Consider the following 16,491-nt stretch of genomic DNA (forward strand, 5'->3'; position numbering starts at 1 on the left):
ATCACTTTGTATTTCATTTGTTCTTTGGACTGCACAAGCATACAAGTGTGGGTGAAAGTACGTTTGTGATAGAACTCTGAGAAAAACTAAAACAATTTCTTTTTCACATTGTGGAACTGTGTAAAACTTCACCAAAGAGACGCTCTTCTCTTAAGTCACAGTTTAAAGCAAGTACACAACCAGTTTGAAAAAGTCTGACCGAACACCAACAGAGTGAGAAACATGAACAGTGCTACATGTGTCAAATCAAAAAGCCAAAGTCTCTCTCATGTTTTCAACAAACAGAACACTTTTATCCAAAGATCCAACCATGACTGGAAAAACATTTGGGACAGTAATTTTTTTCTGTTAATGGACTTCCCAGTTTCCAATGAAACATAGTCTGAACCTGACTCTTGTAGGCTAATGTCTTACTTATATTTACAAAATTACATACAACTTGTGCTTGTCTTTTTAGAGGACCATGCTTTCCCTCAGATATCATGCAGCAAAATTTAGACAGAGAGCAACATTTTATCATGGTTCGCCAGTAATGAGTCATAAAATCATGCTTTGGTATTAGTGATTTGTTTGCATATAGAGTCTTAAACAAATTATGGTGATCAATAACTAGCTGCTTTAAAAATATGGTAACAACTTGTGCAAAAATTATACTGCAAATTTCTCTAAGGAGAAGGAACAATTTCCAGTGACTATCACCTTCACTTATAAAATTTCCAATCAGGAAAGGCAAAAAAAGAATGAGACACCACATTTGACTGGCATTTTGCTTAATGGGGTTCTCTGATGTTCTTAACCTGTTAAACTGTCACCGTCCCGGTACGGGACACCTCCTTTACTTCACTAAATCCTTCACTTCATGACAAACTAATATCGTTGGAAAGGTCTAAGACTCCTAAATATAATTTTACCAAGGGAAAAATTATGTAGGAAAAGTAATAGATTAATGAGTGCACCCTCCACATTTGACCTTGGCAAAAAAAAGGCTTCATTGCTTGCCTTTTTCTCCGTGCACACTTTAGAATAATCAAAAATGATATATCAAACTGAAAACTTAAAAAATCTCAAAATTCAGCCTTTAAAACCCATTTTAAAATACAGACATTGCATTACCACAAAAATGGTAAATCAATCTCATGTTATAAAATGTTTTTTGTTCATGAATTATAAAAATTTTAGTGTTGGACAGTGCCACTTTCATCTATGTCAAAGCTATGACAGTTAGGTCATTATGAAATCAAGGCTTGGTCTAAAGTCACCCATATCAAAATTTTTCAACCTGGTCTCAAATTTTTGCTCATAGAAAATGTTGTAACATTAGTTTGATATTGAGTGGAGCCACACCCTCTAAAATGTCAAGCATAATGTCAACGCAGACATTATCGGTAATATGGAAGTACTCTAGAGAGTTTAGGCAAGAGTCTGCTTATATGCTTGTTAAACTAGGATTTTTAAGCATGAAATGTTCATTGTAATTAACTTAATTGCGCAACTCCAAACAATCATCATCAAATATACCCTGCATCTCATGTTTGTCAGTCAGACAGAAATGACAGGATTTGTTGGCTGCAAAACTCTCCAAATATCTTCCAAGTGAATGGCAGGCCAGATTATCAGCAGTTAATAAGCATATTGTGCCAAATAACACTGAACTTTGGCCATTTATCTGAACTTCTATCCCTCTAGTTTCAAGAAATTTAATATCATCCAACAATGGCTCAAATATTTTGTTGAAACCATAAACTTCGCTGTCAATAGAATTAAAAAGCAAACATAGGTGGATGTTTTCAAGAGACGAGACTAGCAGGGAAATTCCTCAAACAAAAATAAACTGCTCCCATTTTGTGAACTTTGGTTTTAGAGCCTAAAGGATTTGTTGTTTCAAAATCATCAAAATAAAGCTGAATTTGTAAAGCTTGAGGAAATATATTGTACAATTTGTAATTTTTAAAATGTGAGCCATCACAGTAGTCACGCAATTTACCATCACTTTCAGTTGAATCCACAAAGAGCTTTTGCATTTGTTCATTGTCAAAAAGAAACTTCAGGGTATCAATAATAGATATGTATTGACATGTATCTGCTATTACCACTTGAGTTAATTTACCTTGCTTTCTTGCAGTGTCACCTCTGTTTCCAAGGAAGATTTCTGTTGGCTTGATAAAAGAGTGATTTTCAGCAAAATACTTGGTCATTTTATAGGGGGTATAAAACTCCTCAAACATATTTCGTCCTCTTTCAAAATCTTTCATCAAAGTTTGCAATTCATCAATGGGTATAGAGTAACGATTAAGCAGAGATGTGGTCCACTCTTGCAAACAGTCCAGGGCTTCACAAAGTAGTTCTTTTGTGCATGTGATGCTTCTTTGCACATCGGTCAGGGTACAATTTGAAGAGGAGTACATTTTTGCAACAAATGCTGCTACACAGCTTTGGTAGTCAGAAGTGCCGCAATTACTGGAGCCATCAAAATTAGTCTCTAGAATATAAACAGCAGCAGAGCAAGATGCAGCTGAGAAGTCCTCACTCATGCTGGTGTCAGAGTCTTGTTCTGAATGTACTGGGATTGTAGCTTGACCATGCATTGAGACAGATATGAGTTGGACAGGATATTCTACATTGCAAACCCAATACATTTTAAACAGCTTGTCGATGGCACACGTCAGACTGTTATCCTCAAGTGGAATGGTGACTTTGTCATTCTCGGCCACAATGATGTATTGTGCTGTAGAACTTAGGGGTTCCTAAACAGACAATTTGGGGTTGATGGCTTTCCACCATTGTCTGGGAATTATCCAGGAGGCTGGAGATGCTGGTTCCAGCCTGTAAAAATAAAAGTATATTTTGTCGTTCCAAACCCATAAGACCTTTGTTCATCTTATGAACACAAATTAAAGGGATAGTTCACACAAAAATGTCAATTCTGTCATCAATTACTCGCCCTTATGTCGTTCCAAACCCATAAGACCTTTGTTCATCTTATGAACACAAATTAAGAACGACATGAGTGAGAGTAATTAATGACAGAATTTACATTTTTGGGTGAACTATCCCTTTAATTCATCTGCATTAATTTAACTATAGGCCAGGGATATTTTCTTATTTTTGTTCAAAAGAAAATAGGCATGCATGATATTATTGGAATGTTATTGGAATTGGAATATTAAAAGGCTTAAGATGTAAACAATGACATCAGCTGATTTGAAAAAAAATATGCCGATATGCCTTGCAGATAAGACGAAAAGCTCACGTGTTCAGGGTGTGCTAGTGATAAAATCACATTAGCAGTGTTGTCATTCTTGAAGCAAACTTTTGCCTGAATGATGATTAGCTTGACTGTTTTGGATCACTGCATTTAATTTGAGAATGTACATACAGAATGAAACATCCAGCATGAAAGAGTAAACAGTCACTAACAAGCAGCAACAACAGCCTCCCCTGGGTCCTAATGCCCATTCGGTAATAAATAAAATGAAAATACACAAATAACTTTAAGAGACTAGGCCAAAAGGAGTTTAAAAATATCTGCAAAAATCTAATATCATGCATACCTAAAAAACAAAACAAAATGAAAACATCATAGTTTTTTTGCAAATCAGAGTCATAATTTAATATCACCACAAAGTGCTTGTACAGAAAACTGACAAACAAAAATAAAACTAACATAAAAGGACAATTAAGCTGCTTACCGGCTTAATGTCCAAGAGATAAGCAAGGGCCGACTTTGTACTGCATTTGGGCCCACCCTTTTGCTCCTTTCTGACACAGTCGGATGCAGCAATGTAATACGAATTTGAAGAGCTCTGTAACATCAATCTGTAGTATGATAGAAAAAACATAAAATATAATGATCTTTTTCATGGCTGGTATAATGGCTGACTTTAAACTCCAACCTTGCCTTCAGAGAACTACTAAAACTAATGGTGTCCACTGAAAGAACAACAACATTTTGACAGAACGAGAAGAGTAGCCTACCTTTATTATCAGCCACTCTCATTATAAGTTGGCATGATCAGAGGATTTTTTACTGTGGAATTTTGGAACAATATTTCCTTCCCATTTTCAAAGAAAGAGGTCAGCCTTCCCAGGAAACATTTTTCCAAACTCATTGTCAAGCTACAACACAGGATAGAATACACAATTATAACACTACTGTGTTTCCTCAGTATGTTCACAAAATATTGAGTCTTTTTGAGTCAGGTTTATGCAATCTTAACTTCAGAGAGGCATTGTGGGCCATTCCAGGTTGTGAATAACAGTAAGTGGTTAAAAGGAGTGGTTAAAAGATGTTTAAAGGTTAATGTAAGAGAAGGAACAGCATTTCAGAGGGAAAGCAAAATTCCAGATTATGACTAAATATTACAAAGACAAACACATAATATATATATATTTAAATTGCACAGAGATTTTTTTTCACCATAAGACTAGAATTGTGCGCTAACAAAGTAAAAAAAAAAACAAAAAAAAAAAAAAAAAAAAAAAGAATTCATGTGGACTTAACATCTACCAGCCATGTCCCTTTGCTGACAAGTCTATTTCATACCTTTTCATTATCCAATTGAAATAACTTAGCTGACCCTGTTGAAATAGACTAATAATTAAATGGAATTTAAAATGAGATATTACCATTAAAAAAAAAAAAAAAAAAATCCTCATTATCTTTGCCCCAATTCATTCTTGTTCTCAATTCACTGCACCACAGATAAACAGAAGCAGAGCAGTTTACCAATACACACTAATGATGATCATTTTCTAACCCACTGAGATGCAAATAAACCACTGGTCTATATATGACTATATGTTATAATTATACTATAATGTTCTATATTATAGATCAGTGGAATACACACATTTGGGTTGTGTGATTACTAAAGAATCGTGTTGGACTATAGAAAATAATTTGATAACTCGTAGCTGCTGAACCAAAATTCATAAGACATAATGATGAGTGAAAAATTAAGCTATGAGGAAAAGCCATTCAAAACACAATTCCTTACACAAGTATGGCATGTCTACAAATCGAGGATATTGTTCAAAAATCTCTTTCACTGTTGGGGACTTGTTTGCAACCCATAACCTGTGATTACTGTATGTTTTTCCCATGCCCAATTTGATGGTTTTTGAGGTTTTCTGGAGATGGTTCATCCTTTTTGATCATCCTTTTGACTCCTCCTCCCCTTCAGCAGTTATTTCCAAAGTGTGGACACTCCAGAGGAATCACTTATTCAACTATGTTTGCGCTGGTAGCGATGCTGATCATCATGATGTTTCCCCTCCGTAGATTTCGAAGTCTTATCTCAATAAATCCACTGCTGGAGACTGGGTCATAGAAATGTTCCTGGATGAAAGGGGGAGGATAACAATTGTAACTTTTACAAGAACCCATGAAGTGTGACGAGCAAACCAGTAGAGTGGATATACTTTTGGTGTTATTGTAACTGTAATTTAAAAATTTTAAATAAAACCAATTACAGTCACTAAATTTTCAATTTGATTTGTAACCTGTTAACTAATTAACATACCACACTTACTATTCCAATTTGTATTTATTCAAAGTGGGCTTTGTTAAACTTACAAATCCTTCATTCTCTTCTCCCTTCTTGATCTTCAGAGAAGGAAACAGTGTTACCACACTTTCTGCCAACATCTACTTCATCTACTTCAATTACTCAATTGAACTCATACATAATACATTAAAATAAAATACAGGAACCAAATTCAGTCAGTTTTCTCTGCTGCTAATCAGCAGTTTGTTTTACAAGTTTATTTACGAAAATATCAAGCTAGCATAATAAACTTCCGAGATAAACCTAAAGCAATCTTTTGATCTCCGAAAACCAGTTGTCCATTTTCAGTGAAGAGTCTTCCTGAACTTCCAAATACAAACTACAAAAAATATTAAAAGTAGTGTGCTAGTACGCGGTTCCGAATTCCGAATCTGTTTCTCATATTACAATGCACTCTCAAATTTTTTTTTTCTTTTTAATCTTTTAAGATTTTTTTAAAAATCTTTTAAGTATAGTGTATACATGTACACACACACACACGCATAAGATACACATTTATTTCAGTTTTCAGTTCTAGCTTACCCTGGGAATAGAGTGGTTTAGTTGTGATGACAAAACCTGACTAATAAAGACTAATTCTCCAATTCCTCCACATCTCCCGACTCTCTCTCCCGCTGCAGACTTTGCTGAACCACATGCCCCCCTTGCCACATACACCCACCGCCTGACTCAGGCCAGGGAGCCATCCGGCCTGGCGCTCCCCCCCCCCCCCCCATTTCTGGAGAGGAAATCGACCACAGCCATCTGAACACCCGGCCTGTGGATCACCTTGAACTTAAAAGGCTGTAAAGCTACATACCAACGAGTGATCCGCACGTTGGTATCCTTCATACGGTGGAGCCAATGCAGAGGGGCGTGGTCCGAACACAGAGTGAATTCCCATCCCAGGAGATAATAGCAGAGGGTGAGGATGGCCCACCTGATGGCAAGACACTCTTTTTCAATGGTGCTGTACTTAGTCTCTCTCTTAGAGAGCTTACGACCTAATGTACAGCACCGGACCGTTCCTCCCCATCTATCTCCTGGGACAGGACTGCACCCAACCCCCTGTCCGATGCGTCTGTCTGCAACACAAAAGGGAGAGAAAAATCAGGAGAGTGTAACAACGGCCCGCCACATAGAGCAGCCTTCACCTGGGTAAAACCCTGCTGACACGGCTCCGTCCACTGGACCATATCTGGCGCATCCTTTTTAAGTAAGATCAGTCAAAGTTGCTGGTGAGGTCCGAATAATTAGGTACAAACCTTCTGTAATATCCCGCCAGCCCCAGGAACTGTCTCACCTCCTTTTTGGTCTTGGGGTCGCGGAGCGGACAGTTCACAACGGCTGCTTTCTTGTCAATTTGGGGAGGCACCTGTCCCATATTGCCCCAAGTGGAAGCCCAGATACCTTACTTCCACACGCCCAATCGCACACTTCTTCGGGTTGGCCGTGAGTCCGGCCACTCTCAGCGATCTCAAGCCAGCCCTCAGATGCTGCATATGCCGCTGCCAATCATTACTAAATATATACGATATCATCTAAATAGGCAGCAGCATATGCAGCATGGGGCCGTAGAATCTTATCCATGAGATGTTGGAAGGTGGCCGGTGCCCAACCTAACACAGCCCCGAACGGAAAGGGTAACAAATTGGTGTATTCTGAACGCTGTTGTGAATGCTGTCTTTTCTTTGGACAAATGGAGACAAGGGGATCTGCCTATATCCCTTTGTTAAGTCCAGTGTTGAATAAAAACGAGCCGTACTGAGCCGATCAAGCAGTTCGTCAACCCATGGCATTGGATACGCGTTGAACTTCAACACACATCATTCACCTTGTGATAATCCACACAGAAACTAACTGAGCCGTCCGTTTTCTGAACTAAAACTATTGGGCTCACCACCAGTTACTGTTGGATTCTTCTTTTCACTCCCATTTCAAGCATCGCGCCTAATTTGGAACTGAACTACTTTTTTCTTGTGTTCAGGTAAGCGATACGGCCCGGCTGCGAACCCCCACGCACCCAGCTCTGTCTTGATGTGGTGCTGAATAAGGTTAGTACGGCCAGGTAGGGGCGGCTAAAACACATCTGCAAACTCGGCTTGCAACTTAGCTAAATCAGTGAGCTGGGAGGGCGAGAGGTGATCTCCACCTGGGGCCAGAGTGAGAGGATTGTGTTTTGACATTCGTCTCTGGCCCACAAGATCCTGATCTCTCCACTAATCACCATCGCCAGCATCACTGATTCTGCCTCATTCCATTTTTTTTAAGGAGATTGAGGTAGTGTTTAAAATTTGACATGCTCCACTCCTATCAGACTGTACTACCTCCTAATCGAGCTACCCAACTTGCCCGTATGACCTCAAACGGTCCCCTGCCACTTTGCAAGTAATTTTAGAACTTGAGGTTGGGAGTAATACAAAGCACATTAACTCCCCCGTTCATTGTGAAAAATTTGCGGCAACTTAGTCCCCCTGTTATAGCATAGCCGGCTCTCTGTCTGTCCTGGGCTTGCAACAAAATTCTCCATCGATAGCTGCCCCAAAGTGTGGAGTTTTGTTCTCAAGTCCAGTACACACTGAATTTCGTTTTTACTTTAAGATGGTCCGTCCTCCAAAGTTTCCCTTAGGGACGTTCCAACACCCCACGGGGCTGGCATCCATAGAGAAGCTGGAAGGGGGAAAACCCTGTGGAGGCTTGGGGGACCCTCTCGCACAGCGAACAACAGGGGTTTCTAACCATTTATCCCAATTCTTGGCGTCCTGGACAATTCTCATGGACTTAAGCGTGCGATCTACCTCTCGACGAGACTGTCAGTGGTTACGGGGTATAGACGCTGGTCTACCTGATTGATTTAATGCCCAATAACTTGATAAAGCGTGCGATTAAAACGTTCGACCAACGGTGCCGTGATCGGAGGATTTCCTTCGGAATGGGTGATAGACGAAACAGGTGTCACGGACCTGCATAGCGGAGATACTGCGGAGAGCCACTGCTTCAGGATATTGTGTTGCATAATCCACTATGACTAATGCAAAACGATGTCCCCTTGCTGATCGCTCTAATGGCCCAATGAGGTCCATACCAATTCTCTCGAAGGGGACCTGCATTAATGGGAGGATTTAGTGTCGTTGCCTGTCCTAAGTGCCCCGCCATTGGATTAGAATGAGCCTTGCTTGGAAAAGCATTTCCCTGTGGCTCCTTGGAACTAATAACTGGGTTTGTATCTTCTTTTGTCTGAGAGTCTTGGGTCACTCGATAAAAGCGATCCTTTTAATAGCAAAATACGGATAGGTAAAGCATGCAGGCAGGCTGGAGAGGCTGACCGTCGATGGTACGGACCTGTTCAAAATCATGTTTTAATGTCTCATCCTGAGACTGCTCCAGGGGAAAGTCATCGCGCTCTGAGTGAATGAGTCTCTCGATTTCGCTCTGTTCCCCTGAAGCAGAACTCATTGGTCCCCGTTTAGTCTCTCCCACCTGCACTCGCGCACCCCCTTCCGGTGCATTTTCCCCCCAAGAGGCATCCATGCACAAACAACCCAATAATTCAGTAAACGCTGGCCAATTCGTTCCCAAAATTATTGGATGCCGGAGGTGCGGATTAACTGCCACCTCAACACTATGTTTTTGTCCCCGGAATTGGATAATGATAGGCACTACGGGATATTCCACCACATCCCCGTGCACACACCACACCCTAACCAAGCGGCTTGTATCCAATGTCTCAGGTTAAATCAGCCTTTGGTGGATCGAGGTTTGGTTACATCCTGAATCTCCCAAGGCCGTGATAGGTACCCCCCTTGATACTCACAGGTATTTGGTACCAGCCAGCTTGACCGGGTGCGGCCTGTGGGACATCCAGGACCTGAATCATCATCCTCACCTCCATTACTGGACACCTATCCATGAAATGCTCTGGGTCCCCGCAACGCCAACAGGCCAGCCCCGACCTCCCTGCCCACTCTAGTGGCAGAGAGTGGGGTAAAAACGATTGGCGTGGAAAGAGAAGAGAAACAGGATCGGCGTCCGACCCAGCAGCAGTCAGTCCCGCCCCCCCTGGAGGGCTGGGTGGACGGGTAGAGGGATAGGTCGAGAGAGAGAAGAAGGGGGAGAGAGGGAGAGAGAGCGAGACAGATGGCAGAGGTTTACCAAACCCCTGGCCAAGCCACCATGTGATGCTGCGTAAAATTCTAAAATATTTTCTGATAAAATCTTACTAAACAAGTCTCTAGTTTTGTGTTCAGTTAACATTATCTTTCATTTTTAAAGGGTAAGTTAAGAAATGTTTAATCCATTTTGTATTGTTACAATGTTGGTAACGTAAAAGAACAATTTATTTTTCTTTTTCCAAGATACCGTTTATTTGCCAGCAAAACTTATGCAAACCAGCATTTTTTCATTTAGATCCTGCATGGTGTCATTTTGTCAAACTCGTAATTTAATTTTGCATGATCCTGCGGAGTGCTGCTTACAAATAAAAGGGGACATGTAGGTACACAACTCAGAGAGAGTAAATATTGTTCATTTACAGATATTAGAGACATTGCAATAATACAAAGCAAGTTGACAATCATCAAATTTACCCTTATAGGCAATATAAGGATAATATTTGTTTTGTGTGTCCAATGTTTTGTGTGTCCATGTACAGTTGCTGTCATCTGTAATCTCTGTGTGCGCTGGCGTCATCTGAAGTTCTGCACAAGTGAGTTTGGATTCAGTCTGGAGCTGGTGCAATCTCTAGTAACCTTGGGATGGTGCTTCCTGAGATAGAAACAGGAAATCAAAAGAAGAAAGTTTAAAATAGCTGCTGCTGTTCATATTATTTCAGACAAAAGATTATTTCATCACATATAACTGGAATGCATGGTTATTAGATGTATTGTGTGAATACTAAAATAATGTATTTTAATCTAATTTAAACTAAAAGAGTGTGTCCGAGCCCCAAATATTATTAGGAAGACTATTTCAAAGTAAAATACCAAAATGTTCTACTTCCTTTAGTGGACTTTGATAAATTTGTTATTAGAATTTTGTGATCTTACTACAGGCCAAGCACCATAGCTGCTGCTGCCCCCCTTTTGTGCTTATTTTGCTATATACAGTACAGACCAAAAGGTTGGAAACATTACTATTTTTAATGTTTTTGAAAGAAGTTTCTTCTGCTCATCAAGCCTGCATTTATTTGATCAAAAATACAGAAAAAAACAGTAATATTGTGAAATATTATTACAACTTAAAATAATAGTTTTCTATTTGAATATACTTTAAAAAAAATAATTTATTCCTGTGATGCTGTGAATATTCAGCATCATTACTCCAGCCTTCAGTGTAACATGTAACATCCAGTCTATCACATGATCATTTAGAAATCATTCTAATATTCTGATTTATTATGAGTGTTGGAAACAGTTCTGCTGTCTAATATATTTGATGAATAAAAGGTTAAAAAGAACTGCATTTATTAAAAAAAATAATAATAATAATTCTAATAATATATATTCTAATAATATATTTTCTTTACTATCACTTTTTATCAATTTAACACATCCTTGCTGAATAAAAGTATTGATTTTATTTAAAAAAAGAAAGAAAAAAAATACTTACCCCAAATTACTGACCAGTAGTGTATATTGTTATTACAAAATGTTTATATTTTAAAAACATAGCTTCTTTTTTTTTTTACTTTTTATTCATCAAAGTATCCTAAGAAAGTATCACATGTCCTGAAAAAATATTAAGCAGCAGAACTGTTTCCAACTTTGATAATGAATCATCATATTAGAATGATTTCTAAAGGATCATGTGATAATTATCCTAAAAATTCAGCTTTGCATCACAGAAATAAATGATCATTTTAAAGTATAATAAATTTAAAAACTATTATTTTAAATTGTAATAATATATCACAATATTAATTTTTTTTCTGTATTTTTGATCAAATAAATGCAGGCTTGATGAGCAGAAGAAACTTCTTTCAAAAACATTAAAAATAGTAATGTTTCCAAACTTTTGGTCTGTACTGTATATCTGATTTAATCACAAGTAGTAGGTTTAATAAACGCACATCCAAAAACTTTAGGCAGGTGCTCAATCACATGATACACTTCACCAATCAATAAACAAAAATCGACACACTGCCACTAATGCTCTCAAAAATCAATTTATTGATGAGGTGTTTCATGTGATCCCTTAGTAAATGTATTATTTGTAGAACAGGCAGTCTCTTTACCATTTAAGTAGGTGGGAACAACATATTTGTAATTTACACTACCGTTAAAGGTTTGGGGTCAGTAAGATTTTTTTACGTCTTTGAGAGAAGTAAAAACAGTAATATTGTGAAATAGTATTACAATTTAACACCAGTTTTCTATGTGAATATATTGTGAAATGTAATTTATTTCTGTGATCTAAGCTGAATTTGAATTACTCCAGTCTTCAGTGTCACATGATCCTTCAGAAATCATACTGATTTGCTGCTCAAGAAACATTTTTGATTATTATCAATGTCTTATCAATTATCAAAAGTTAGAACAAACATTTGTTTCAAATAAACACTGTACTGTTTTAAAACTTTATTCATCAAAGAATCCTGAAAAAAATGAAGCAGCACAACTGTTTTCAACATTGATGATAATCAGAAATGTTTCTTCAGAAGCAAATCAGAATATTAGAATGATTTCTGAAGGATCATGTGACACTGAAGACTGGAGTAATGATGCTGAAAATCCAGCTTTACCATCAAAGGAATAAATACTTCTCTCAATATATATTTAAATAGAAAACAGTTATTTTTAAATTGTAGCAAATTGTATACATTTCATTGTATCATAAACCTCTGACTAATGATCAGACTGGAGAGTTTGTGATCAGCAGGGGGTACATGTACATCAGCCGGAATGATACACCCTGAGCGACATAGATTCCTAATGAACGAGTAAATATAAAGTAAAGTCAACTAGAATAATCAAATGTCAGAATAATAACAGTATTAAATCAACCAATTTGCCTTTCAACCTAAATTCGAGGTCATACTAAAATGGAGTCAGATTAGATAATAAAATGGAGTTTTGAGTTTAACCTAAACTGAATAACTTTGCGTGCTGAAAAGAGCGAACATGCAAGAAACCTTCAGCCAGCACCGGATACCTTCCTTGGACAGAGTGCGTGGACCTTACATATTATATTTACAAGATGTATTCTGTACAGTATTGCACAAAAAGGACACCGATACAAACGACCAACTCTGAAGGCTTCGCCTTCTATCCATATGTAGTCATTGTTTTGTCTCACTGTAACGTGTCTGTCAACAAGAATAAACTACTGTAATTACTAAAGCTGCAAAGATAACGAAAAAGAAAATAAATTATGATCGTATTGTTACAAGCTACCGTAATATATACATATTTGTGGCACATAAAGCATAGATAAAACATATGATGAGTTACACCACGTTTTACCTCCGCCACCTTCTCTTGTCTTAAGGAAATTACGTACACGTATGTTTACCGCTGATTGGCCAAAACAGTAAAACTCCTTTTACCAATGAGAAACCTTTTGGCATGCCCATTGCTCCAAGCTGCAGCTACCCCTACTAAGTTGGAGCAACATCTGGGGTAATTTTGTTGGACTGACAAGGATTTTTATGTAGTTTCAAGAAAATAGCATTTTTTAGTATTTGAGACTCAAAAGGTTTCATAAACTGGAAAATGAGTAGTTGCCTTTTTTTACAGTGCACATTTAAACTAAACGATGAACACTTTAATTAAAACACTACTCCAGATTCAAGCTAGTTACTGACTTGATGCAGACACATAAAGCTGAATCTGACTGAAATCGTCCTGGGCCCGTATTCACAAAACATCTTAAGAATAAAAGTAACTCATAACTTGCCGATTTAGGAGAAAATCTTAAAAATAATGGGTGTGTCGGTCCTAAATTTTGAAAAAAAAAATTTGCTCTAAGAGTATTTCACAAAGTGTTTTAGCGCTAAGTCTAAGTCTGTGAAACTCCTAAGACTCCTAAGTCACTATAAGACCAAGCCACAAACTATCCTAAAATGGCTGTTGCAGGCAATCTGCCTCAGAATATGAGCATTTTACAAACATGCTGCATTTATTAGCACACATATGTTTTCAAACGCATCTTTTTTGGTTTTGGAGGCTATCCCAATTCCAGATTTTCCTTTGAATTATACCCTTGTTTTCATTAACAAATTGGGCAAGAAGTAACAGCTGTTATAACCAATCACACACGATTCTGTTGAGCTTATGAATGCAATGAACAATCAGAGGCTTTTTGACTGTTAAAGGGGTCATATGATACGATTTAAAATTTTCCTTTCTCTTTGGAGTGTGACAAGCTCTTATTGAATAAAGAAGATCTGTGAAGTTGCAAAGACTGAAGTCTCAAATCCAAAGAGATATTCTTTAATATGGCTCGTTCTAACACGCCCCACATGTCTACGTCAATTTGTGGGAAGAACAACAACATCTACGTCACTATTTGGGAAAGATTTGCATAACGCCACCCAGATGTTCACGCAAAGAAAGAAGGCGTACCTTTTATTCTCGTTGTAAGTATTGTTGTTGCCAAACCGCCGCCATGTCGTATAGATGCTGTGTGTTTCACTGTGAAAGAGAAACTACTTTGTTTTGGCCTTCCAAAAGAGGACGATATCCACTTCGTCATGCCTGGAGCTGTTCCGTGCTGGTCGCTGAGGAAATACATCAACTCAACACAGTGAAACTCAAAAACCAGCCCAGGGATAGTTAGTAACATGAGGTTGCTGCAAACACAAGGTACGCTCCTTTGCAGAATCCGCCTTCCGCACCGTTCTCAAGCCGCCCTCAAGCGATACTATTGTTTTTGCCTTCCAAAAGAAGACATGACTAGAAATCATGTTTATATCACGTTTATAGTGGGTTTTATGTTTAGTCGCTCCGGGCCGGACAAGGCATCACAATATGTTAAGAGGCATAACATTTCTGTCTCACGCTTGAGGTATTCGGGCAATCACAATGCGCTGGGTAGCTGGCCAATCACAGCACACCTCTCTTTTCAGAGAGATGAGCCTTGTGAAAATTGACACGTTTCAGAAGGCGGGGCATGGAGGAGAAACTATAATGTACAGTATGTAGTTTGTGGAAAATAATGTGTGTGGTTTTTTTTTTACCTTAAACCACATAAACATTTCATTACATCCCAATACACAAAATAATGTTCTTTTAGCAGCATCATATGACCCCTGTAAGTAGCTAAATCAGGATTGTAGTTCTAAAGAGGTTCAAATGTCTCCTAGCCTCCTCTCCGTGTGTCAATCAGGACACAGGAGTGGATTAAGAGTCAGATTCGAAGGGGTTTCATGAATACTGCAGAGGTTTATTGGGTATGCGTGTTTATGGTTCTACAATAAACAGAGATAAAGAAATAATCAGTGTATCAAATCACAATTATATCAAATTATACAATCGTCTCATATGCTTAAGAATAATATATATATATATATATATATATATATATATATATATATACACTGACAGAACTGAATAGGTTCAGTATAGCAGCAAACTCACATAAAATAAAACATATGCAGTTGGGTGACAATACAACTGAGATATTATAATGGTACACAGGAACGTCACTAGGATTGACTCACATACAAGCCTGCGGCTGCTTCTTTCTCTCTGCTAAAATATCTTTCGAAGTATCCATCTCATCTGCTTGAAGAATACAACGGTAATAGCATTAACACCCTGACATTTAGTTTTCAGTGACAACAACATTCTATGGGGATTGATATTGTTTTAGAATATGCCCATTATAGAGGTTATATTATTGTCAAAGAATAAAGAGTTGTGATTAGCTTGCTAAGTTAACCATTTCTTGTATTTTGCTTGTTCACTCTAGCTAGACTACAGTTTTCCATAGCAAACCAAAATATCCCCTTTCCTTTACCTCAAGAAGGTAATCAGGTAATTAAAAACAACGTACAGTTTCACTCTGTATCACGACACTTATCAATCTTCCTTTCACCATTAGCGTGTGTATCGGTGTGTGTGGGCGGGAGGGTGCATAGCGAGTTCAGACCAAACTAGAGTTACGACGAGACGAGAGGAATCCTCCAGTTACTTGCAGCGCTCCGGTCTGCAACGCGCTGAAAGCTGCCAGTTCACACCAATGCAACGAGACGGTGCGGTGCATCCAGGGTGCATCATCATCATCCTCTTCTTCTTAGTTTTATGGCGGATTGCAACCATGGCTTATCAGGTGCATACCGCCACCTACTGCATCGGAGTATGCATCATGGATATGAATCTACTTTACATTAAAAAAAAAAAAAAGACATTTAAAAATATTCTATCTAAATCCTATAATACATCCCTGTATCCTTCAAATATTCCACGACAGCATCCTGCAGTTTTTTTAACCCCTTCTCCTGTTGTTCCCAAAACACCTTCAAGGTTCCATTTCCTTCCAATCTGAATTATCTTTTGCTTTAATCTATTCCTCTCTTCCCTATATTTTCTACAATGTAACAGTATATGTTCTGCATTTTCTGCGATTTTATATTATATACACTCATCTGATTTTACATTTACCCAACAAAAAACAATGTTTTATTAGGTGCATCATCTTGATAGCACAACTACTCTTTGTACTTCTGTCCAACTTCCGACATTTTCGGCTATTTTTTGTAGCTGGATATATATCATTTGTTGCGTCTAAATATGAACGAGGATACGGTTGTTGATAAATCGAATTATTTTTGTTGTTCTTATTATCATTTAGGGGGGCTTAGGAACATTTTGGGGTGGCTTCAGCCCCCCTAAAATAGGCCTAATGACGTCCCTGAACAGAGCATGAGAATGCGCTAGCTTAGCCTTAATACTGTGAGATAAAACTAACTCCGCAACAGCGGCATAACATCGAATTAGCAATGAAA

General features: G+C 38.1%; 2 long non-coding RNA genes and 1 pseudogene across 2 annotated transcripts; 1 reads left to right on the forward strand and 2 right to left on the reverse strand.

Moving 5' to 3' along the window:
• Nucleotides 1–16,491, forward strand: part of LOC109064434 — a 79,959-nt pseudogene that overhangs the window by 31,976 nt on the left and 31,492 nt on the right.
• LOC122136538 lies at nucleotides 1,917–3,738 on the reverse strand. The gene is made up of 3 exons (XR_006154207.1): nucleotides 3,690–3,738; nucleotides 3,251–3,349; nucleotides 1,917–2,823 (listed from the first exon to the last, which is right to left on the reverse strand). It is a non-coding gene; the product is annotated as an uncharacterized LOC122136538 (long non-coding RNA).
• On the reverse strand, nucleotides 6,539–10,304 carry LOC122136539. The gene is made up of 3 exons (XR_006154208.1): nucleotides 10,133–10,304; nucleotides 9,361–9,613; nucleotides 6,539–6,631 (listed from the first exon to the last, which is right to left on the reverse strand). It is a non-coding gene; the product is annotated as an uncharacterized LOC122136539 (long non-coding RNA).

Source organism: Cyprinus carpio, chromosome B3 (genome assembly GCF_018340385.1).
Source record: "Cyprinus carpio isolate SPL01 chromosome B3, ASM1834038v1, whole genome shotgun sequence".
Lineage (NCBI taxonomy): Eukaryota > Metazoa > Chordata > Actinopteri > Cypriniformes > Cyprinidae > Cyprinus > Cyprinus carpio.